General features: G+C 41.5%; 1 long non-coding RNA gene across 1 annotated transcript in view; it reads left to right on the top strand.

Annotated features, from left to right (window-relative positions):
* LOC143170395 (uncharacterized) overlaps positions 1-16,268 on the top strand; it is a 41,589-nt gene extending 25,321 nt beyond the window's left edge. Inside the window, exon 3 of the long non-coding RNA XR_012997047.1 lies at positions 16,095-16,268. This is a non-coding gene — a long non-coding RNA (uncharacterized LOC143170395). The remainder of the gene's footprint in view (positions 1-16,094) is intronic.
* Positions 16,269-23,479: the final 7,211 nt, after the last annotated feature.

The raw sequence follows: 23,479 nt of genomic DNA, 5'->3' as shown, positions 1-23,479 counted from the left end.
GTAGCGCTTGCGTTTTATTAATGGCAGAGCTTGGTGCATTTCAGAGGTAATTTTGTGTAGGTTCTCAAATGTATGAATTATTATTCACAGCTTTGTGCAGCTGAGCAGTTAAACTGCTTGTCAGAATTGGGCTCCAATGCATTTGAAAATCTTCAAAGTGATCCCCTTCTATTGCTGGCCCATGTTCACCTCAGATTGGAGCTAATCATCCCAGATTCATCTCTGGGATCGTGCAGTGGAGGCACAGAGGCTATCCTGGGAGTGCACCTGCCTTTTGAATCCCGTGCATGGCTCTGCGGCTGGATGACAAACCCTTTGGGCTCCAGTTAGACGAAGTGGGACCATCTGTTGCAAGTTGCTTTGACTCACTAGCATCCCTTACATCTGTGCCAGGTCTTACCCTGTTGAGTTTGGATGCATGATCAACCTTTAAGTATTTGTGGAGGACAGAAATGGGTTGAAGGGTTGTGCTCTGATGTGACAAGCGTTCAGCTAAAGAGCTTCAGCAAGGTTCACGTGCAAGTCCTGTAGTCTGTTATCATGTGGTGAATCGGCACATAAACCATCTCGGTTTTGGTTTGTGCAGTTCCACTCGCTAAAGCTGATGGTGTGAATTGACAGACTGGACAACTCTGCCACTTTGAGATACGACACATTACCTTGTCTATATACCTCGTGCAAATAAAATGAAGTTGGCAGGCCTAGTGCTCTGCTTCTGCTAAGGCAACCCCATTGATGCCAGTTGTGCCAACTTTGTTGTGAAATAACACCCAGGAAGTATTGGAAGCACAAAGTGTGATTAGAATCACCAAAGCTAGATGTGGAAAAACGTTAGTCACATAATTGATCCCAATTGCAGGGTACACAGGATGGAATGGGTTTCCTAAACACTTTGTCTCACCCTGTCTCAGCAAGCAGGATAGCATTTCTTTCTACTGAAAATTGTCCCGTGGATGTGTCTGCCTATCAGTGCTATCTGATACCCTTCTGGTTTAAGGTGCGTGCCGCTCCACTGGAGTGCCAGTTCAATATTGTGTTATGCTGTTCTCCGCATGGGCAGTGTTAACGGTGTTGATTTCTTCAGCAAATGTGATAGAAAATTGCTGGAGCCACTGATGCATCTGTAAATTGAATGAATTGGGATAAAGTCAATAGGCTCTGAGAATTTTTGTTAGAAAGAATTTGGCCCTCAGTATGTTATGTAGGTATCTTGTGGCATGGCATTTGTTGCTTCGGGACAAATCCATCTGTCTGTCTACCTATCTATCTACGGGTTTTCCATAGGCACATCAGCAGACGGTAGGGTGGGTCAGTTCCTGCCTTTGCTTCTAAATTGCAGATATAGGCTCTACTGTTACCAAAATTTGCTTTCTATGATCAGATGTACTTTCAGCTTAGTGTCTGATGATCCTTTGGCAGAGACTATGCTTTCAGTATGTGTGATTTTTCCACTGCATCACCCCAACTTCTTTCAGGTGTAACTCTGTTAAAATCAAGTTGAAACTAGTTAAAACTTGGTAACTTGATGATGCATGAAAATGCATGATCCAAGGAGATCTCTTCAATCTTTAACTTAGGCGATCCAGATGTGGAATCAATACTATTAACTACATTTACAACCTCTCCAGGAGCGTTGTGAGGCTTAATTCACCAAAGTGTGCAAATCACCTTGTGATCCTTGGATAAAAAAATAAAATGCAAGAGCACAGAGCTGTAGGAGTGGTAAAGAATATCCTTCTCTTTAAAATTTCACAAGCATGTAAGGTTTCTCCTGCACTAGCTCTCTAGATTCCCAGTATCTGCACTAGGAGTTAGATCTGGTCCTTAGGCAGCGAATTAATCTGGATTCTTCTTACAAAACATATCTCTCAAGAGAAACTTTTGCCTATATTTTTCCCAGAAGATTCTTCTCTTTCAGTCCAGAATTTTGTCAGCAATTCTTATGCTAACAGGGGTCAGGAGATGAGATGTTTCTCACGTTACACTTGAAGCTTCTCATGAATAATGGCCTGTATCACCTCTATTGTCTGTCCAAAACATAAGCAACCAGACATAAGGCCAGAGGAGAAATTTAAAGAGTGCTGAATAAGCCAGCAGGACAGACCAAGAACTAAGATAGTCGGAGAGTGAAACAAATACAAGGTAGAGCAGATGGTTATTTGGGGAAATATCTGAGCAGATTAACTACTAGGCAGCTAGAGAATGAGTCAGTCCCTGGTTAAAAAGTACCCTGAAATCTTCCGAGTGAGATGAACAGAAGCACAGATGAAGATCACTGTAGCCAAAATAAATTAGAGGTCATTATTCCCTAGTGAATTTTCTTAAGTGTTAAGTAGAGCACATCAGGCTTTTCACAGAAATCTAAGGGGGGTTGCCATACTTAAGACTACCACTTGCTCCTGTGTAAGGGCAATCTGTCCGTTTTGAAGCAATTTTTCCCATCAGTATTGTCCTTCTCTTCTTTCTCCAATTCATTTCTTTGCCTTTTTCGTTCTCATATATGTGTGTATCGTGTATGGAAAAAAAATAGCTGCAGTTTGAGCAGGATGATAATCCCAAAATACGTGGCATTGGAAATTGCCATCATGGAAATTTTTAGTCCCCTAGCCCTCCAATCTTTCTGTTTTTCTTCAGTAAGACTGCAGCTGCCATCTGATTTGTATTTATATATGCTCTTTATAGATATTAATGCAATAACAGATTAAACCTAAAGTAACTGTTACTACACAGAAATCTCGGGGTCTGATCTTGCAAACACTAATGCCTCTGAATAACTTTAATCTTGTGCATTGTACATTTGAATTTAATGGGGACTCTTACATGCCAAAGTTTCTCACATATGCGAATGTTTGCTGCAACTTCAGACTTTCCCCATATGTTGATGTCAATTTGTTTTTGCAACCTCAATACGGTTTAGAAACCTAAGTCTCTGATAACGGTTTGTATATGTTTTTTTCAGTTCTGCAGGCTTCATTGTACCAGATTTTCAATTGAAAAAATGGGCCAAAACCTCACTACTGTTAGTGAAACCACCTACAGTGGTTTAGCCATCAGGCTAAACTTGGCTTACGAGAGGTTCTTCAGGCATTTTCTTTGAGGTCTGAGCAAGCTCATAGGTAACACGAGTTACAGAGCGGTAACACTCTTTTTGCGGTATCATCTTCTCACCACACATTCTGAAGGTGAATTCCTAAAACAAACTGGATTGTAAAACTCGGAAAATCGTACGATAGCCCAGAAGCCAGTTTTAGTGCTTGTATAAATAGCTGGAAGTGTCCAGGAAACAGAGAGTGGAGTTGTCACTGCACAACTCTAGTGTAGTTGGCCTCTGATCTCTGTGTAAGGGCTCAAGGCAAACTGAAGAGTTCAGACTCACTGTGTATCTTCTGTAGGGTCATCTTTTCTGTGTAGGGGCTTAGATGCCAAAAACTGTTTAGAAGATATTAGTTTTATCAGATTTCCACTAGAATATAAAGTTTTGATAAATCCACTTCAGACCAAATATGGTTGGTCTCAGAATACTTCGGGGGGGACCAAAAATCTGTCTTGAACTCTAATACATGGGTATTTAAACTCATGCACCTCCTCCAGTGAGCCAAAGCAGTATATAATCCTTATATTCTGCCTTTGAAGGTATGAATCGTACTCACAGTGCATGGTCAGGCTGTTGCATTCTGCTGCAGGAGGCTGCTGAATTGAAACACCAGCGGTTAGTTTTGAGTTCAGTAATAATGGTAATTTTACAGGCTAATGTAAGGGTAATAAAGTCTTCTATAAGGCGACTACTGTGACCATCAGGAAAGTTTTATTTCTCCAGGTTCAACAGTTTACATGTGACTGATGTACTTTTGGAAAAGAGGTGACTTCTCTTTAAAACATGCAGCAGCTGACTTGCAAGAACACTGATAGGTCTGTGTTTGCAGTTAAGGCTCACTAACCATTGGCATAAATCTGATAAGCATCTGATAGCATCTCAAATTATCCCACTTCTCAGCTTTTGAGTGAGTAAGACTTATTTCTTAGCCCACAAAAATGTAAATAGATTTTTTTCTGTTCTGTATCCTGGCATTAGTTAAGATTAAGCTCCTTTTTGTAAGAGTTATCTCTGTATCTGTCAAGACCAAATATATATATATGTGTGTGTGTGTGTGTACGTATACGAGTGTAGTAGAGGTAGAAGAACAATAAGAAGGTGAGAACCAAGGTAACAGACACAAGAAAATGATTAGGCACTTGAAATTAAGAAGAGATTTGCTTAAGTAGCATAAAGAACATTACCCATAACCTCTTTCTCACAAGTTTCCACTCCTGAGATATTAGAGGAATGCATGAGATGTATCAGTCTGTATGTCAAAAAGTCGTGTGAGACAGTTAAGATACTGGCTAGGGCTTTTGAAATGTGTTATTTTCAGATGACATAGGATATTCAAGAGTTTTATCAGTTTTAGGCTGCTACATCCCTGTAGGAAATCCCAATGTTAGTCATACAAGGGCTAGACACTTTGGAGAGGATTAATCTTGTCTAACTTTAAATGTCTAAAAATTAGTAGTTTAGGACTATGCTGGTCAGTCAGGATCTCTTTCTAACCAGTGGAGAGAAGGGGGCATGTCCAGAGAGTGAATGATGTTAGCTATTTTAGATCCTGTGTTAGGAAGAGGTGATTTGCCTGTTGGAAGTGTTGCTCTTTCCATTCATTCTAGAGGGAGATTACGGGAATAGTTTAAATCAGGCAACTGATTTTTTACGTCAAAAGTTATATGAGTATAGTGTCAGCCCTGAACGTGTAATGCTGATTATTTTAAAAGTTGTTTAGTTGTTGAAAGAGGCAGATAAAGGCCCAGTGGATTTTTTTGTTTGTTTGTTTTTTAAATGGAGCCCATTTATTGGATATTTCTGAAAATCTTCATAGCCTCTGTAGGCACTTACACAACTCTTGAAAGAAAAACAAGAAAAAAAGCACACTTGTCCTTGTTTAAAAACAAGTTGGCACTACTGAATTATTGGTGTTAATTAAATGACTGAGAAAACACCCCGATGAGGGAACAAGAGCTAATTGCTTTTGTCTGGGTGACGATGGACTATTGTCTGCTCCTTTCTGAGCTGGGTGGGACTGACGAGTGTGTAAGGTGGTGCTTCTTGCTCTTTGCTATGGAGCAGCCTCCAAATTTCACTGGCTTGTGGAGCAGCTGGGAGTCCTGATACGGTTTAGTCTTCCACCTTCTGGGCTATACGTCCAAGGTTATACCTCCAGGAGGTGCAATGGAAAAATAAATCCATTGGAGAGCTGTTCTCACCAAGACCCGTGGCTTTGAGTAGAGATCCCAGCAGGGACATCAAGAAAGGCCGATTAATGAACTCCTTTCTGTGCCTACTCCCTCCATGTGTGTTCTTCTTCTGTTTCAGATGGGCCTGAGGACTGGAGCTTGTCCTCAGAACACCACGCGTACTAGAAGCTGCATTTTTGTATAAATTGGGAACAGAACTGGCCACCAGAGATTGAAAATCTGGCAGGCAGAGATGATTAGACATGCTCAGAAGAGCTTGCAATTTCACTGCCGCCTGCCCTTTGGGCTTGCAGTGAAAAACAAGGCTGAGCGCTGCCAATATTTGTATATGTGATTCTATTGTTTTATCTGAGGATGAGATCAGTCGGTGGAGAGAGCCCAGAACAAAACTAAAGTGCTCTTTTTTATCCCATGGCATCATGAGGAATGTGAAGCTGGGATCACCCCCCACCCCACCCTGACCTTTATGACTCCTGAACCGGTGCTCCTCAACCTTTTTCGTTCCAGTGGCAGCACGCTGTCCTTTCAAAAGGACCCTGTGCCTCTCTGTCTCATTTAGGTGCCTAGGAAATGTGGAATTGTCCCGATATATGTCCCTGCCTCTTTTGGAAATCCCCACCCTTACTTGAGAACTTAAACTGTGTCTGACCTCTTCCAGCCTTGTAATCCCATACGCATCCTCAGAATATTTTAGCACCTAGATGATCTTTAAAGGTCCCTTCCAACCCAAACCATTCTTTGATTCTATGATCAAGAAGGTGACACCTTCAGGTGTCCCTTTAATTTTCTTATCTACCTTTTAATAATATTGTGTTGTCAGATAATTATATGTAAAATGCAGGTACTGAAATATACCTACTTTTATTTTGATGGAAAGGAGTGACTGCGGTGCTACGGTTTGAACGGGGATTTGGAGAAAGCTAAGGATGGGATTCCTAGATAAGGAGGCACAGGGGAGTTTTTATAGGTGGTGGCTGACTAGCAGCGTCCTTGTTGAATTGATTGTTTTAATGCTGAAATTTAATTGTAGTATTAATCGTGTGCTAGAGCACCGGGAGCATCGTGAAGGTGTCTTTTTAGTTACAGTTTCCGTAGAAAGAAGGAAATTGAGTAATGACTCTTTAAATGTGATCAGTAGGGATTGGACCCAGGACCTTGGTAGCTGAAGCTCTGTGTTTCTGTGGCTAAATTTCCAGAAATTTCCCCACCACATGGGACAAGGTCTGACTCCCAAAGCTTAGATTTGTTCATGACTTTGAACAGTCCGGGTGGATTTTTTGTGTGCCTGTCTGTACGGCAATAAGACAGGTAGCTGACTTTTTCTGTTGACAGGGTCTAACAGAGGCTCCACAGCTTTCGTAGACAGATGCATTACCACGAGGCCAGATGCTGCCGTTGCCCCAGCCACCGAACAAGACAAACAATTATAGAAGCCTTCTCTTTATCAAATTCATTTGCAGTGGTTGCTCCCAAAGCTCCTTTGAGAGAGATGAGGAAAAGAACCCTGAAAATACCTACTGAAAGCTTGTCCAAACCCATTTAAAAAAAAAAAAGAAAGAAAATATCAGTGTGTAAGTCTGTCTGCAGCTACAGCAGAGGGAAGCAGATGTAAGCAAGCCTGCCCATGCCTTCTGAAGCTCTGTTAGTTCCTGGAAGGCAGCCAGTGCTGAAATAATGCCTTGAGGCAGCACCCCTTTCTCCCCTCTCCTTGACCTACTAGCAGACAAGACATTTGTACGTTATTAAGCTGTGGAGCACATACTGTGCTTTGCAACTGGACAGTGCAGGGCACTGTTCAGAGCTGTAAATCTCCAGTCACATATTCGCTGTGAGAATCTTGTATAGTGTCAGAAATAGCCCCCCCAGCTCCTGCAACCTCCCTGGGCTTAAAGACACCTCCCTGTGTATAGATGCTGACATACGCACAAAAACTAGTTGGGGTGGTTGTCGATGTAACGTGTCCTGTAAGTCAGGAGAGGTGATCGGGGCTGGCTTCTAGCCCGAGTGGCTGGTTGCACCTTGGAGGTCACTGAGGTGTGCGTGCGGCAACTGCGCTGTGAAACCTGCTCTTCTGAAACGTGGTGGGGTCCTGAGACACCTGTGGTTGTGCGCATTTACGTGCTCTATAGAGAGAGGGCAAGATACAGTGACATGCAATATAAATATTTTGCATTTGGCTTCCTAGTCAAAGTTTCCTTTCGGTTTTACAGGTTTCTCATCCTAGATTTCTTTTTCCTATTTCTTTAGCCTGCGTTCAACTCTCATGTTTTATTTGTAAATTAATTGTCTTTGCTTCTACATGATTTATTTATTTATTGTTCTTTGTCTGCCAGTGAGTGGGCATCTCTCACTGTGCTTTAATGTGATTATTTTGCAAGTCAGCTCATGAGCATTGTCCCACTTCACTTATTGCCATGGTGTTTTCAGTTCCCCTCCTAGGCCCGCAAGCTTACAGACTGTGTCTGACTCCATGTGTGGCATGGATGGGTACATTCAGATGCAGCATTAACGGGGCTTTTTTTCGAGGTGCTGCTGAAATTCGGAATTGCTGAAATTTGATCATAAAAGATGCTAAGAAGCAAAGCCAGAAACGATCCTTTAAAAGCACTCTTTGATATTTGAAAGGATTGGTGAAGTGAACCTTAAAAACCTCCCTTGTTTTCTGTTGTTCCACTTCTTGTTTTCTCTCATAAAGATTTCTTTTCCCTTTCTGAAGACTTCCAAAATATACAACCTCACTGAAAGTCTACTGCTCCCAAAAGAAGGTCTTTTTTGTAGGTTTTGACCTGGGTCCATCTCCTATCACAGCTGCAGCTTCTTTCCTTTGAGGTGAAGCCAAGGCTGCTGAAATAAGTGTCAGCGCTGGAGATTGAGGCTTCATCTGATCCAGAGGAAGGGGTTAACGTTGGCAGGGGCAGTTCACGTCCAGTTTCCTGTCCAAGGCAATGCAACGGGATCTTTCTGTAGGCAAGATGTGTCTCCCGTTGCCTGTGAACTCACCCTTGTCGCCTGGGAGGTCCTCCAAATCACTCCTTCCTTCTAAGCTGCTCATCAGCCGCAAGGTGGTAAAGCCTTTGGGTTCGAGCTCTTACTTCCCTGGGTGACCCGGAAAGGAGAGGCTCAGTAGCTTTTTAGGAAATGCGCAGCTGCGTGATATTCAAAGAGAGGGTGTTTTGTAAGTCAGGCATTTTAAGGCCAAAAAGCTACCTTTTAAAAGAAAAGACAATTCTGAATTAAATCCTTTTAATAAACACAGCGTTCTGGTTAATCGCCGTTTTCTCTTCCTGTAGTGTTCGGCTTCTCCAAACAATACCCACGACGTTTGCAGTAAGGGAATTGAAATGTGCTTGGCAGCTCCATTCTGCAAAGCCTCGACAATTTTTGTCATCGATCCAAAATCTGATGCCAGTTCAGTGACGTGAGGTCACTCTATTTTCATCCCATGGTTGCTGGTAGACTTTTTTGTCCCGGCTGCCCTCACCCCCTGCCCAGCGCTCTCCCCCACCTCGTTTTGTTGGAGGTTAATCACTGCGTGAGGTAACTCCATCCTTGGCATGTTCTGTGATCTGGAAATTTTGTCGCTAATTACTGCCTTCGCACCGGAGAACGAGTCTGCAGAGTCCTGCCCTGTAAGTGACTGCGCTCCTCCATGGCTCAGATTGCATAGAGGACATTTCTGGCTAACAGGAGTCTGGTGGGGGTTGCCCAGTCTGAGCCTGGAAGAAAAATGGACTCCTCTTTATAATCTAGAGTGTCTACCTAGAAAACGCTTAGTGCTCCATGTGCTTAGCGGCAGAAGAGAAAATACCTGTCTGGAAGGGAGACTGTCCTGCTTTTAAACAAAAAAAGCTTACGTGATTTTTGCTTTGAGCACTCAGGACTTGGGGCGAGACAGGAATGTAGAACCGAGGCTTGTACAGAGTGGCTTAAACATCCCCAAAAATCTTGCTAGGAGGATGAAATTTTCTTTTCTTTTCCCTTTCTGGTCACGTTTTACCACTGGAGTTACTCAGCGAATTAATAGGTATAGAAATGCAAAGCTCTTTTCTTATTACACGCCATCGATCTGATTGCAGTGTCATTAATTGAAAGACTCGGGAAATGTGATGGATGGTTCAGTTCAGGATTCCACATTCGTTTTGGCATAGCCCTGCAGGAGAAAAGCTGCATGAAGCTGATTGAAGGGCTCTTTTTGCCTGACATGAATTATTCTTTCATTGTCAAACCTTGTAACAGCATTCAGACATAGGGAGATTTACAATGTGAAATCCTAAATGGGGTCTATTCTTAAAATAAAATTAGAAAAAAAAGAGAGCTTTATCTTGCAATGTTGAAAATAGCTGCGTTTAAAAAAACCCACAACTATTTCTACAAATTAAATCTCTTCTGCAAAACCCAAGGGGCTGATGTTTCTCACTTAATTTTAAATTATTCCAATGGTAAGGCCTTAAATGAAAAAAACAATTGCTTTAATCACATAACTGTTGTCAACATTTTTATTACATTCAAATATATTTGTTTGTATGAGAGGGTTTGTTTGTTCTTTCCACTGCTGTCATTTACCTAGCAGACCGATTTGTCCGTTAATCTGTGAATCCTGCTTGTCCTGTAAAATAAGACGAGGTTTTCTTTTTCTTTGGGGAAAACCTAGGTGGATGTTGTTTAAACGCTTGTTTTTAAGGAAATCATTCTGCATTTTAGAAAACATAAAAATGTATCAGTGTTGTATGCTGGCAAGATTTCATCGCTTTCCAGCTTGTGTCTGAAGGTATATCTTATCGAATAGCTTTGTGGTTTTCATTTTTCACTGTTGATCCTGGGCAGTTCTGTTGTTAAAGTCCTGTTGCTCTTTTGTCTGTTTAAAAATTTGCGCCGTGCTCCGAGAATCGTCTGCAACATTATGAAATGTAACAATTAAAAAGTAGCAGAAAGGTGCAGATCAGCTTTGCTTCACACATGATATCATTTACAAAGTTGATGAAGAGTTCTGAATGCAAAGTAGCCACCCAAATTGTAGTCTCGTTTAAGAATAAAATACTGAAATAACATTATACGAGATCTGAATCAATGTCATGCCTATTACAAATGCTGGAGCTGGTAGAATAGCTAGATTACACAGGGTAGACAGATTAGATGAAGAAGAGCATTCGATTATATTACATCTGATTAGTGGTGTCTATTCGTCTGTTGGGGTTTTTTTTTAAAGAAAGCTGACTTATTTTATCGGAATGTGGTGCGTTTGAAGGAGCGACGGTATCAGGACTCAGAGCAGGAGCCAGAAGAATTGGACGTAAAATACAGTAGTAAAAATATCTAGGTCTCTGGTTTAACCGCCTTCCTCCCTTAGCTACCTTGCTGTCTGACGGACCTGCGTGCCCAAGTGCTGTTAGTAGATAGATAGCCACGGGAATGATTACAGTCTTTACTATTCTATTTAACTACTTTTCAACCCCAGATAAGTATCGAGCGATTGGTTTCTGTTTGAACTCCTAAACAAATGCCCCTTTTCACCTGAGATGTACATTTGCAGGCAACAGACTGGCCCGATAAAAGAGATGAGTAATTCACGTTAAAGTGGGAAACAGCCTTTTCAGACACTAAGAAATAAAACGCATTGATGGGAAATGTTGTTCTCATCCCCCCGCCCCTCCCCCTGCCTATTCTGCATGTAATACCCTCGCGTACGTATATTTTAAGGTCTCATTGTTCGGCGAAGGGCGAGATTATTTAGTAGTTTTTGTTACGCTTTTGTCTGCCTGATAAGACCTCTGGCAAAGGGACCGCGAGCATGGCTGTTTCTGGTGGAGTTGCAAAGCCGGCCACTGCTCTCCGTGTTGTGCTAGTCCTCTATGCGGTGTCTGTCTTTCAGAGAGCAAAGAGCCTACGATAAACTCTGCGCTTGGCACATTGGAAATCTTCTGTCTCCATAGCGCCTGCAATTCCCAACAGCTAAGTTTTGAAATGAAACTGCATGGCGGGTCAGCACAACACCCATTTAGCACCGTTTCTTTTAAAGCCCGTTATTGCTTTATTTTACGCTGTACAGTCAGCTCTGGGATGCTTGCACTCAGGGCTTCTCTGGGCAAAGCCGTTGTTTTACTGCAGCTTTTCTTTAATCTTGCTTCATTGTGAGCACCTTCTATGTTGTTAGCAGTGGCCGGCTGTAATCTTCCAGCCACTAGCCTGTTCTTAAAAGGTGAGGGAGCTGGGGAGTTGTTTCTTTAAGGAGGTATTTATGTTGTTTTAAATTTAAGATGATTTTTTTTTTTCCTTTATGCCGTCTAAAACTAAATAAACTTGACAGTTTCTCGGAGCCCAAAATTGGGAAGAATGTTTTTCCTTTGGTGTCACTAATTAGCCTCCTATGGAAGCTGATATAAGTAGAAAGAGAGCTAACGGTAGAGGGTTATGCAGCGTGCATCCTTGCAGGACTCTGTGAGCATATCGTATGTGAGGAAAAAATGCTTACTTCTCAGCAACAAACTCTTTCTGTCAAACGGCTTAATTTTCGGAGTTCCCTGCACCTCGAAACGTGGGGTATAATTTCTGCAAATTAAATTACAGTTTGGAGCCGTAGTCGCTCTTATCAAATCTGTGTAAATAACATTGTCCACAGACTGTGTTACCACCTTTGAAATGCTCTCTGCTCATGGATAGCAACCTAGCTCTGTCTTTTCTTGTGGTGGAGTCAGGGTGGTGCTGGATTTTGGAGCTTTTTCATTTTATTGTTTTTGATTTTGTTCAGGGCATTTTTTTTTTTAGTCCATTTTGACTCTGACAGTTTTTAAAGGTAAGGCTCATTTTTTGAGGTTAAGAAGAAGGAGAGAGTAAAAGGTACCGTATCTTTCTTCTTAATTGTCTGGCTTAAGTCTAAAACATCTGAAAAACCACCCTTAAAATGATTTTAAAAGTAACAGTCGCTTAATTAAAAAAAATAGTAACAGATTTAGCTTACCCTCTTTATGGACTTAACTTCAGGAAATTAGGCATCCTCTCTGTCTCCTCTGGAATAATCAGTTTCTTATCTAATATATATGAAATGACCAAATACATCTACATCATTTGCATCTTTAACTCGGGAACAATTGATCAAAAAATGGAAGCACTGCTACAGATCAGAGCATCTTTTAGTTTAAAGCCTTTAAGTCACCATTTATTTCCATCTAGTTAAGCTTAATTTCCTTTTATTGTGTTGTTCAAATGAAAATATACAATGCCATGTCTAATTGTGTTACTATTCACATTAATAACCTGTAACTTTACATAACAATGAGCAAGAAGCATTGAAAAGGCAGAAACAGATGCAATTATTTGTTGCTAGCTAAGTTACTGTACGTGACCCAGGTGCTGTAGTACTATTTGCATGTGTTTCTCACCTTTGTTCACCCAGACACATGGGGATCTCAAGCTATTGCTGACTAATTGATAGTTGTAGTAACTGCTATAGGCTCCTTAGATTAGAAATGCATGCAGACGTGTGTCTTGATTCAAACATTAAGGAACACACACTCTCACTTACTTACATGGGCAGAAAGTCTTCATACTATTAGAGGTGTGTGATGGAGATAGCAGGACATAAAACAGAAGAGAGAGAGACACAGAGAGAGAGAGAGAGACAGAGACAGAGAGATGGCATGCAGCATATATACCCCTACAAATAGTTCTAAAATGCGTTTGCAAATGCAGAAGTCTTCAGAACCATCCAACAGTTCAGCACACCCTTTTTATCTCTTCTCTGCGGGACGTCTCCATCCAGATTACTCGAAAAAAGCGGAAAAGGTGAGAGCTCTGCCATCTTAGCTCTGAATTCATCTGATTTCCTTTTTTTTTTTTATCCCCCCTCTCCCTTGTATTCCTCATGCCATTGTCCATTCTTATGATGGCAGCCGCCCTTGCTCTTGAATGCAAGTGTCACAGCGGGAGCAAAAAGGGTTCAGGGCTGCATTGTCAAAGCCATGGTTGCCTATTGTTTCTTAGCCTTTCACTGCTCTGCTTTTCCGAGCCTCTTTCCCTATCAGTGGCCCCTGTCAAGGGGAGGAGTAGGGAGAAAATTGCAAGAGTTAGTCGTCCTTTTTATTGCACACTGTTATGATAAACAGCCCAGCAATACATCCCACAAAATTAGGAATTATAACGACGGGACGGGGGAAAAATTCTTTGTAGGTTTGCGTTTGTCGCTGCCCTTATGTCAAAAGCTTGGTTTCTTAGGAAAGACTTTTGTATTGGTGTTTTGCCCAGCAAAAAAATAGAGGCAGCTGCAAAGTGAACAGTGAGCTATTTAGCCACAAGGTAAAAATTTCCTGTTGCTATTTGGATACTGATGCTTTTCAATTTTAAGGGTGGGGGGGGAGGAAGCATGACTGAAAGCATTTCTCTAGCTGTCCATTCATTCATCCATCCATCTATATTTTATGTTTTAAAGCAATTGAAAATGATTTTTAAAAAGGCCAGAGAGACTGTTTGCAACTTGGTTTTATTTGAAAATATCTTAGTGTAGAATGAGGTTTGTGTTTCAGGTGATTGAATCTTGTACTGGGAAATGAAGGGGGAATGACTGTCCTGCTCGTGCCAGAAAGTGCTGCTTTGTCAGGTCATCTAAAAGTAAAATCTTGTCACAATTTCTTCCTTTCATGGGGGGAAAAAATGTATACAGAACTTTACTTGACATTTAAGTATGTGTTTGATTGTCTTGTGTGAACAGGCCAGCTTTTCCGGTGTTCAAAACTTTAGGGAGGTTACAAAGTCATGGCCTCAAAAGTTTTTTGTTTTACTGTGTTTGATATTAAATTCCTTAGAAAAAGAAATTATTTCTTATATATGGCTTCCAAGAAGAGTACAAACTTATTAATGTATTCAAGTTGTAAATAATCTAGTCATTTCACTGTCAGCATTTTTTTTTGTCTTAAAAATCTAACGAAGTATAAGAGGAGCAAATGCAATTTGGTTTATGCTTGTAACTGTTTTTGTAAATACGAGCATCTTTTCAACCCTTAAATTTATACTTACTCTCCTAACTGTACAGTATATTTAGCAGCTTTGGGATTTCATTTTTAAAAGTCTATTACTGCATTATTTCGACTGAGCTATTATATTATCGGAAAATATAAAAAGAAAACACTACAGACCATTCAAATATGTGCTTCTCGAGTCTGAATATCTAAGTCATTGCAAACGTCTAGTGCAATTTTATCATGTCTAATAATAACAGGCAGAGTGCTTTCACGGATGTAAATATGGTTTAAGTCTCAAAGAAGCTTGCAGAGAAATACTCCTTAAACTGCTGAATAGTTAGGCTCCTGTTTTGGTTACGTTTAAGAATATGTAGTTGTCCGAGTCTCCCAAATGATGAATGTTTGTTGAAAGAAACGGGAAAAGATATTTCACCTGAATTCACTTTTAACTCTCAGAAGGCTGAAATATAAGGGTTTTGATGAACAAACTCTCTTAGTCCGTCCTACAGACAACTTGCTTTGCCTTTTATTCTCCGTATTAGTCTTTTTTACACATATATATTGTCTTGCATTGCCAAGTTCTAGGTCAAGTATGTGTCTGTTTGGAATATCTTTAGAATTTAAACTTTTTGAAGAAATGATGAAAGAACTCTGGCCTTGTTTTAAATCAAACTCTGAATGCAGCCGAGGCCACCCTGGGAGCACAATGTTTAATTTCCATTCGACATCTGCCTTATATTTACCGTTGCAGACCAGTGTCTGTGTGGAAGGAGCACTTATCGTTGATAAAAGTTTGGTATCTCTTTTGTCAGAGGTTGTCATTTCTGTTCTCTCAATCTGGACTGTCATTTTGTAAAACCTTTTGTCATTGGAGCTGAATGGAAAACCTGGAATGTGTAGGAGATTAAAGAAATGGGGAAGAGGATTCAAATGTGTAGAGCAATTCTGGTCGCTTGACTCTCTGAGACAGATGGTGCCTAATCCTGATTTTCCTTACTCCAGTGTAAATACCGAGCTGTCCCACTGAAACCACGGCTGAATACTGATGCAGCATCAGGATCAGGCCTGGCTTCATTGCTTTGCTTTTTGAGACTGTGGGCTTATCTTGCAGTGCTTTATGCATGCAAAGCTCTCGTTTTACACTTCTGATGATAGATGCCCACTGAGTTACTTCATGCTGATTGCAAACATGCGGGTGTAAATCCCGAGTTTCAGTCGTTACTCCGGACTCACGCTTGGAGAAGTGAGATCAGTCCGACCTTCCAGAATCTAGGAATAAATATTTGAATAACTTGATGTGTTTTCTTTAGGTAGGTCTGGGTAGGGAAATATTATCCCCTCCAAAGAACTGGGGTGGAATTTTGTGTGTCTGGACATTCCACAGTGTCAGTGGGAATGTGGTGGTGGTGGCTGAGATGTTAGGTCTACCTGGGAGGAAAAAGAAGTTTATTCAGAGCAAAGGCAGCAACATTTGGCCCCACAGATGTATTCTGCTGCAAAAAGGGTGATTCGGGGGGATTGACTGGAGAACTGTTACAGCCTTGGGATTAAGAGAGAATTGTTTCAGGTAGAGAAGGGAAAACTTTGCTCTGTGTTTAATTTTTTAAATGAATTTTATCTCCTTATTTATCAAGACAGCTTGTGTTCATGTTGCTTTTAATATTAGAAAAGAAAAAGGCTTCCCCCCCCCCCCCCCAGATCCATTGCGTAATCTGGGGTTGAAGTGCTCTGTGTACAGTGTCAGCTCAAGACTCAGGCACCTGTTTGACCTTTACCTGTGGCATTTCAGTGAAGCACAACCCTTATAGTCCTGCTCTACATAGGAATAAATTTCTCTCTCTTCCCCCCGCCTCCCAGGAGTAACTTGATGACTTCAGTGGGAATTGCTTACAAACAAGAAAGAGAAAGGGTCATCTGGATTCTTCTGAAGGCAAGAGTCAGGGCCAGAAGTCTCCAAGAAAGACCTACCCAAGACACAAGAGGAGGATCTCACCTACTGCCTCTTCTCCAGAGACTCCATCCCGCACTGAGGTTCAGGCAAGTATCGTTTTCCCCCGGTTGGAGCTTCACTGGTGAGTCCTTAGAAGTGCTTGCTTCTCACATGTATCAATTTTGTCAGTAAAGACTTGTAATGAATCAGGGGGGCAGGTTCTCGTACCCCAATGTGTTCTTTCACACCCTGCCACTGGCCTGTGTGGCATTACGTGCTCATGAATATGGCGGGTTTATATAGTCCAAAATGCAAGAAGAGTCACCCTTAGTGAGTCATGTCAGGAAAAGCTGAACCACTGGATTATTAACCTTTTACTAATTCCAAATCCATATCCTGTTACCACCTGAGATGCGCATAGGTAGAGCAATATCACTTTAAATCACTGATTAGGTGACCCACTGCATTTACTGGCCTTTTGAGTTTTAGAAGCCACCAGAACCAAGCCATTGCAATGAATTTTGCGTCCAGGTAGACTTTGCATGTCATGGGCAGTATCTTCCCCAGGGATTGTCACTGGTTTCCATATTCTTGTTTATAGAATTAGGTATTATTCAATAGGAGCAAAGCGATTTCAGCTTGGCAGGTAGAAAATAGGATGGTTACAGCCCTGTTAAAAGTGGAAGCATCTGAAATAAGACATGGAGGAACACATTACCTTCCACTGGGAAAAGCCTGCTTGGAGGGGACTCGTTTAGCCATGGGAAGCTGGGAGAGAAGTGTGGAGTTAAAGACTAGCCAGGCAATTATTCTACTAATGGGTAAGATTATGCTGGTTTTCAGTAAATCAGTGCAACTCTGTGGTTAACTATGTCTGTTGGAAAGATTCTGAATACAGAGAGTGTAAGGGGACAGACTGTTAACTGATGAAAACTGCCACAGTGTTCAGCGTCAATTGGAGATCTGCTTCAACTGCAGGATGTGAGGCAGATTGAAGTTCTTGTGTAAAACTGTCAGGGACTCTGTCCTGCTTGGTCTGGTCTTCCCTGAGGTTGAGGCAGTTTTGTGCTGGCAGATTTCGTTCTTCTTTATTCAAAACATGTGACATAGTTTAACAAAAACAGAACTTTGAAAGCCATTGGTATGTTAGCACAACAGAAAACTTTCATGTGACAATATTGGCAAGAAAGAGAAAAGAATTTTTTAATAATTGTTGCTTTCTTTCTAACTCAGGGCAACTGCTATATTTTGGTATTGTGTCAGAAGTGCCTCATATGCTCAGTCTTAATTCAGATTTCAGAACATCATTCCAGCTTTGCAGGATATCACTTTGCCACAATGTCATTTCAGTAGGAAAATTATTTGCGGTATAACTGCAACTTTGTTTATACGCTTGAAATCTAGTCAGCTGCTTTCTCCAACCTGCATGTGGAATTCCCACTTTTTTTCACGTGAATACATTTTTCTGAACCAGGGTAATCAGTGTGGAAATGTGCACGTGCTGACAATCATGGACATTATTTTGTTTCTTTACACTGACTTTGACTATGATGAAGGACATAACCTGTGTGTGAGTTATAGGTTTAAAAAGGGCAATAGACAGATTGTGTTTCCACCTGCCACTTGTTCCTTTGATTTTTCAACATTTGTTGTCCGTGGTTTGAGAAGGGACTGAAGTCTGATGGAAGGCGCTTGTCACCTTGTAGGTCCTGCTCTTATTTTTTCAGTTGCTACAGAATGTGCAGTCATTTCTGTAAGGTTCAGAGGCCTGTTCAAACTTCTATCAAAGCAAAAATCAAGCTCTGCACCGTTAATAGTTTTCCTGTTCTTCAGGGGTTTTCATTGTCTTGTCCAGCTTCATCCTGTATTACCTGGCAAAACGATAAGGGGATGAGATTAAGAGACTACATAATATGCTGTGTAGAGAGAAGGTATAATCAGCTGAGAGGACACTGAACACAGGTGTGATCTGTCCCCACGTGCCTAAGGAATGTGCCAACGTTAGGTGTAAATGCTGAGAGAGCAATAAACCAGTTGCAAGTCATGTTCTTCCTACAGAATTTACCTCAGACTTTGTTTCTGGTTATATCTCCCTCAGTTCTGCTGATGATACCTACCTTGATATCCATCTCTGGTTCATATTCCCACCTGTGCACAGAAAATCCTTCCAGTCTTTGCCAAGTCATCATCCTCTCAAAATGCAAGTCCCTCCTAAAACCTCACTTCTTCAGTATTGACCACAAGAAATGATTTATTCTTCTAATATATCCGCATATTTGTCAAGGCTCTAGATAGATTAGCTAGGCAGTGGGCACATACCTAAATGAACTGCGTGATGCTTTCACTGTAACCATGGTTCTTCCTCCCTCATCTATTTAACTGCCTCGTTTTGCTTGTTTTGTTGTGAAATAAGCTGGTAAGCTGCTTGAGTTAGGACATCATGTCAAGTGATTTCATTTATCCTTGTTATACATTTTGAATTATGTATAAATAATAGGTAAGTGGTAAAAAAAATTAATTCAGGTGCAAGCTGCAGCTCAGAAAAATGCCCGGCTGGCATTGAGATTCAGCAATAGGCAGTGGGCAATGGAAATCAAACAGTGGTGATGATTACCAGCGGAGGATTATGTCTTGCTGAAAGCAACAGGGTGAACGTGGGACTGGATAAAGCCCCAAGTAACTTGGTTTGATCTCAGAGCTGACCCTGCGTTGAGCCTGAGGTTGGACTAGAGACCTCCTGAGGTCCTTTCCAACCTGAATTACCCTCTGATTTGGTGGATGTCGGTGGCCTGATGCTGGGAAATTATGAACATCCAAACCCGTTAACTCAGGCCAGTGGAAGGAGCAGGTTTCCAAAACGTGGCCCGTTAAAGAAGCAGACGGTTTTTACCTGTGAGCACTGAACTTGGAGGTAGTGCCACCTTTTCTACTGGCAGCTCGTTACTGCTGTGCATGATGTTAGGCAAATCCATTAGAATCAGCCTCATTTCTGGTATGAGACAGTGATTCGGACTAGTACTCACCAGCTGCCGGTGCATGCTGGCGTTGGATCTGGGTAGGGGGTATCTCTCCAGCTGCACCTACTGAGGTGATGCTCAGTTGTTGTGGAGGCCTGCTGTTCATTAGGCTCCAGGTTAATGGACGTGGTAGATGGATGACCAGGCGAAGCTATCGTGGGCTCTGTTGTGGGAGGCTGGCTGGGGCAGGGCTGTGGAGGTATCAGAGGTTGAGGCCAAGCCAAGAAGGGGTCAGGTCCTTGGGTGGAGTAACATATCTGATTCATTTCATTTCTTTTTTCTCTTCGGACAGTATTCTCATACCTAAAGGTCCTGAAATCTGCCATGTGTGCAAATGTCACACTGCCCCTATCTGCTTATTTGGTAAAGATGCATTTTTCTATTTGCATATTTTATCTTGTTATTTTTTCTTTTTAGTTGCTGCATGTGTTCCCTCTTTGAATTATCAGGCAACATATTAATATCTGGTAGAACAAATAATCTAACAAAAATTAAATGTCCCAAAGAATCTCTGTTACAGATCCTATAGGACAAGCTGTAGGTTCGTGGCTCCTCCAGGAAGAAGCTTGCCCAGTCTTTCTTTTACATGATCTGTTTTAGCCATACCTACTAAATTCCCAATAGCTGGAGCTGCAGAAGGTGCCTTCTGCCCGTACTTCTATGGCTGGTGGGACTACTGCTTTTTTTCCGCACAGCATAGTGGTACGGTCCTCACGGTGCCTGCACATGACAAGCCTGTGATGGGGAAGAAGAAGGGGTCCCACAACAAGACTGCATCTGTCGTCTTTTTTTTTTTGAGCTGCGACTGGTTGTATAAATCACGCGACTCAGTCTGTCTTTGATGATTGGCCTGTGCTTCTGGAGCAAAGCCTTTGGATTTAGCTTTCTGGGAGAACTCGGCTGTACAAATCTCCCATTTCTGACATAAAGACGGGCTTTAGGAAATACGTCTAGATCATGGAACATTTCTTCATTGTAATAGCTGCCCTTATAACATAGTTAATAGCCTTTATTTTTTCCTTTTACACCTGAAGAAACTGTGTGAAAGCAGAAACGATTTGCCAGTTTTTAGCAGTGGATTCGGTATCAGCCCGTGATAAAAACTAAGAGCTTAATTTAAAGCAAAAGCTGATCAGGAGTTTTTCTGTAATATATTTTTCTATTGAAAACTGTAATAGGTTAGTGAGTTAAAATCTGGGAGAGGTTTATTTGTAATATCTTCTTGCAAAGAAAGGGAGAAGGAGTCCAGTTTTGATAAAGTTTTAAAAAATGTTGGAAAAAAAGCAAATATTTATATGTCCTTTCACGCGATTTAACTAGGGTTACATAGCTTTGTATACTTTCCAGGATGGACTTAACTGTTGTAGGTAAAGTGGGTAAAATGCTGTAAAAGGACAAATTGAACGGGGAGAGAGAGAATTGAAGAAATGCCAGTAGTAGTTCAAAGGCGGTAATTGATCCAGTATATAGTTTAATTCAGTAGTTAATAAAATCATGTTGTGAGTGTTCAGCAATTAAATATGTGTAGAGAGGTAACGCATCATGTAGCATATACCCTCTTCCTTGTGTGCTGATGAATGGGTGTTCTTTAATGTTTATGTTCCATATATCGACCTGATAGTTTCAGTCATTAAGACAATATTTTGTTTCCGAGGACACAGATCCCTGTTCTGGAAGCCTCCGTCCAGAAGGTGACAGAGAAATCTAAACCTTGGTAAATGATCTTTTGGGCCATCTGCTTCTTACTTGTTTAGAAAGCTGCATTCAGAAGAGTAGATCAGACAAGGGACACGGTGACAAACCTTCATTGTTCTGAGGTTTAAAATAAACTTGTTGCGGCTAAAGATGACAGTGTTAGTTTCCCAGAATGCATGTTGTCATTTCAGTGCAGTATGCTTTATCAACCAAGCTGTGATTAATTGCAGCAGGGCTGCTTACAATTTGAAACAGACGTCAAATGCTAATCTTTCCCTTAATGTACAGATCATATGGGGGCCGGCTATGCACACAATTAGCCTGTAATCCTACAGACTTCTGCACACGCGTGACTGTGCTCATGTGAACGGTCCAGTTGAAGTCATTGAAACTACATGTGAGTCAAGTTCTGTAAACACGTGTTTGTGTAACCCGCTGGTATGTGTCTGATGTGTGTCCTGTTTTACTGGCAGCTTAATAAGTGCTGCTGACCTGTGTCTTGCCCTTTCACGCACTTAAGCAGGCACACAGAAATACTAGTTTGTGTGGCCTGTTGATCAGCCAGCCTCCCCAGGGACAAGATTTTCTGCCTCGTGAACTGGATCTGGCCCCTGAACTCACCAGCTGGCTATTCCACTCGGTGGGTATCTGTAACGTATAGAGAGCAAACTGCGGACGGGTTAGTTCAGATGCTCAAAGCGGGACCAGCCTGGCTGATGCAGAGGCTAATTATGCCAGGTTAACGTGGCATTATATTTTTTAGGTCCTGAGCTGATGTCTCTCCCTGGAGCAGTGCTGAGATATATCGGCATAATAGGTCTTCGGAGTTAGCTCAGATGTGTGATACAGTGCTGCTAATGGAGACTTACTTGAAGTCCCCCAACTCTAGGTCAAGCTATAATTACTTGTGTGTTCTGGCCAACACTGTAGTCATCATAATTAGTGGAAGCTCAACAGAGATGCCCTGGGCCAGTCTCTACTGTTCAGAGAAGGGTACAGTCTGTTGGTCAGTGTGTATTGTGCGTCCCTTGAGTGCCCAAATCTCAGAGGAACTGGGTCTGTCTTGGCTCTTAGACTTTGACCCTGCAGCTCAGGCTGTAAAGAATTGTTGGTTTAACTTTGGAGGTCCTGGGTGCAGTCCCAGGATAGCTGGACAAGGTAGCTGTGACAAACTAGCAAGCTAAAAAGCCCTAGGCTGCACATTTGTAGATAAAAAGCTTCTGAACTATTAATATAATTTTGTTTCTGTGACATTACAGGCTGACTATAAGAAGAGAAGAGGTGACTTTAGATGTCTTCATGAACTAATCCACCATAAAGATGGGCATTGATTATGATGCTAACTGGTTTTATTACAAGAGAAATAGAAACAGTAAACCTAATTCTCATCTCTCACTGCTTTGTCTCTCATTGTAACATCATTTCAATTCAGTGGGATTTGCCACTACAGGCTATAAACCAAAGATATTAAGAGTAATTGCAAAGGAATGTATGATATTATGGAAAGTGGATCACAGTGACACAGACCTCCTCCCCCCCCCCCCCCCCCCGAAGGTTGTAGGGAATTGGAAAATAAAGAAAGAATCAAAAAGAGACGGGATAGTTGTGCAAACTGGCATTTGCCTAAGTAGGTTTAAAATCTCTGCTCTTTCAACAAGCAGGAGTTTTATAAATGCATTCTTCATCGTGCTATTACTGAACCCTTCAGTTAAAATGCAGTGCAGATTTTGCTCTTCAGTTTACATGGCTATGCTTGCCACGTGAACTGTTGGACAGAACTCAAGATGGTCAAGTTATGAAATTACTGTAAGTAATGGACGGATGGTGAAGTCCAAATGGATTTGGACTTTTGTAAGTAATGGATTTCAGTGAAGTCCAAAGCTTGGTGCGTTTGTTGGGAACTGATTTTGGCTTTAGTAAAAGATTGACTGACACTGGCAAGAAGTGCAAACCAAAAGTAAAGAATGGGAAATTTATGTCAAGATCTCTGTAAGGTACAATTTGTTAAGCCATGATGTTTCACTAGGATTGCATTGTTTGTGGCAAAAATTCAGCAGCATTACGCTGTAAGAGTGTTGGGCTGGATCCTTACCCAGGACGGCATGGTTGAAATCGTGGCTGAACACAGCTGACAGCCTGGTTTATGGGGTGATTGAGGGGAATGACTGTACTTTCCATATGTGCCGCTGCTGCCAATAGGACTGTTCCGAATAAAACAACACGAGATTTAACAACTTTTACATCAGTCAAATCGTGGTCAAATCCAGGCAATCTTTACTAAAAAAAATTATTTCCCTCTTAAGAGTCTTAACTGGGAAGGGCTTAACTTCATGGAAGCTGATTCAACAGCCAACAAGCTGGTAGGAGTCTTTCAGGGAGATCCAATGGATTTTGGATCAAACTCTTCCTAATACGTGGATTATCCTATATCTACTTATTTACAGTGGGGTTTTCACCTCTGTAAACAAGAAGCTAGTGGCTGAAATCAGCCACCAAATGGTACAGTAGACAAAAGTGACTCCCTGTGATAATCTCATTATTTTAAAACACACTGGACTCTTTGGAATACTTCTCAGTAAACTGATACTGCATTTTGCATC

Source organism: Aptenodytes patagonicus, chromosome 23, assembly GCF_965638725.1.
Source record: "Aptenodytes patagonicus chromosome 23, bAptPat1.pri.cur, whole genome shotgun sequence".
NCBI classification, from domain to species: Eukaryota; Metazoa; Chordata; class Aves; order Sphenisciformes; family Spheniscidae; genus Aptenodytes; species Aptenodytes patagonicus.
This window is presented reverse-complemented; position numbering and strand designations above follow the sequence as displayed.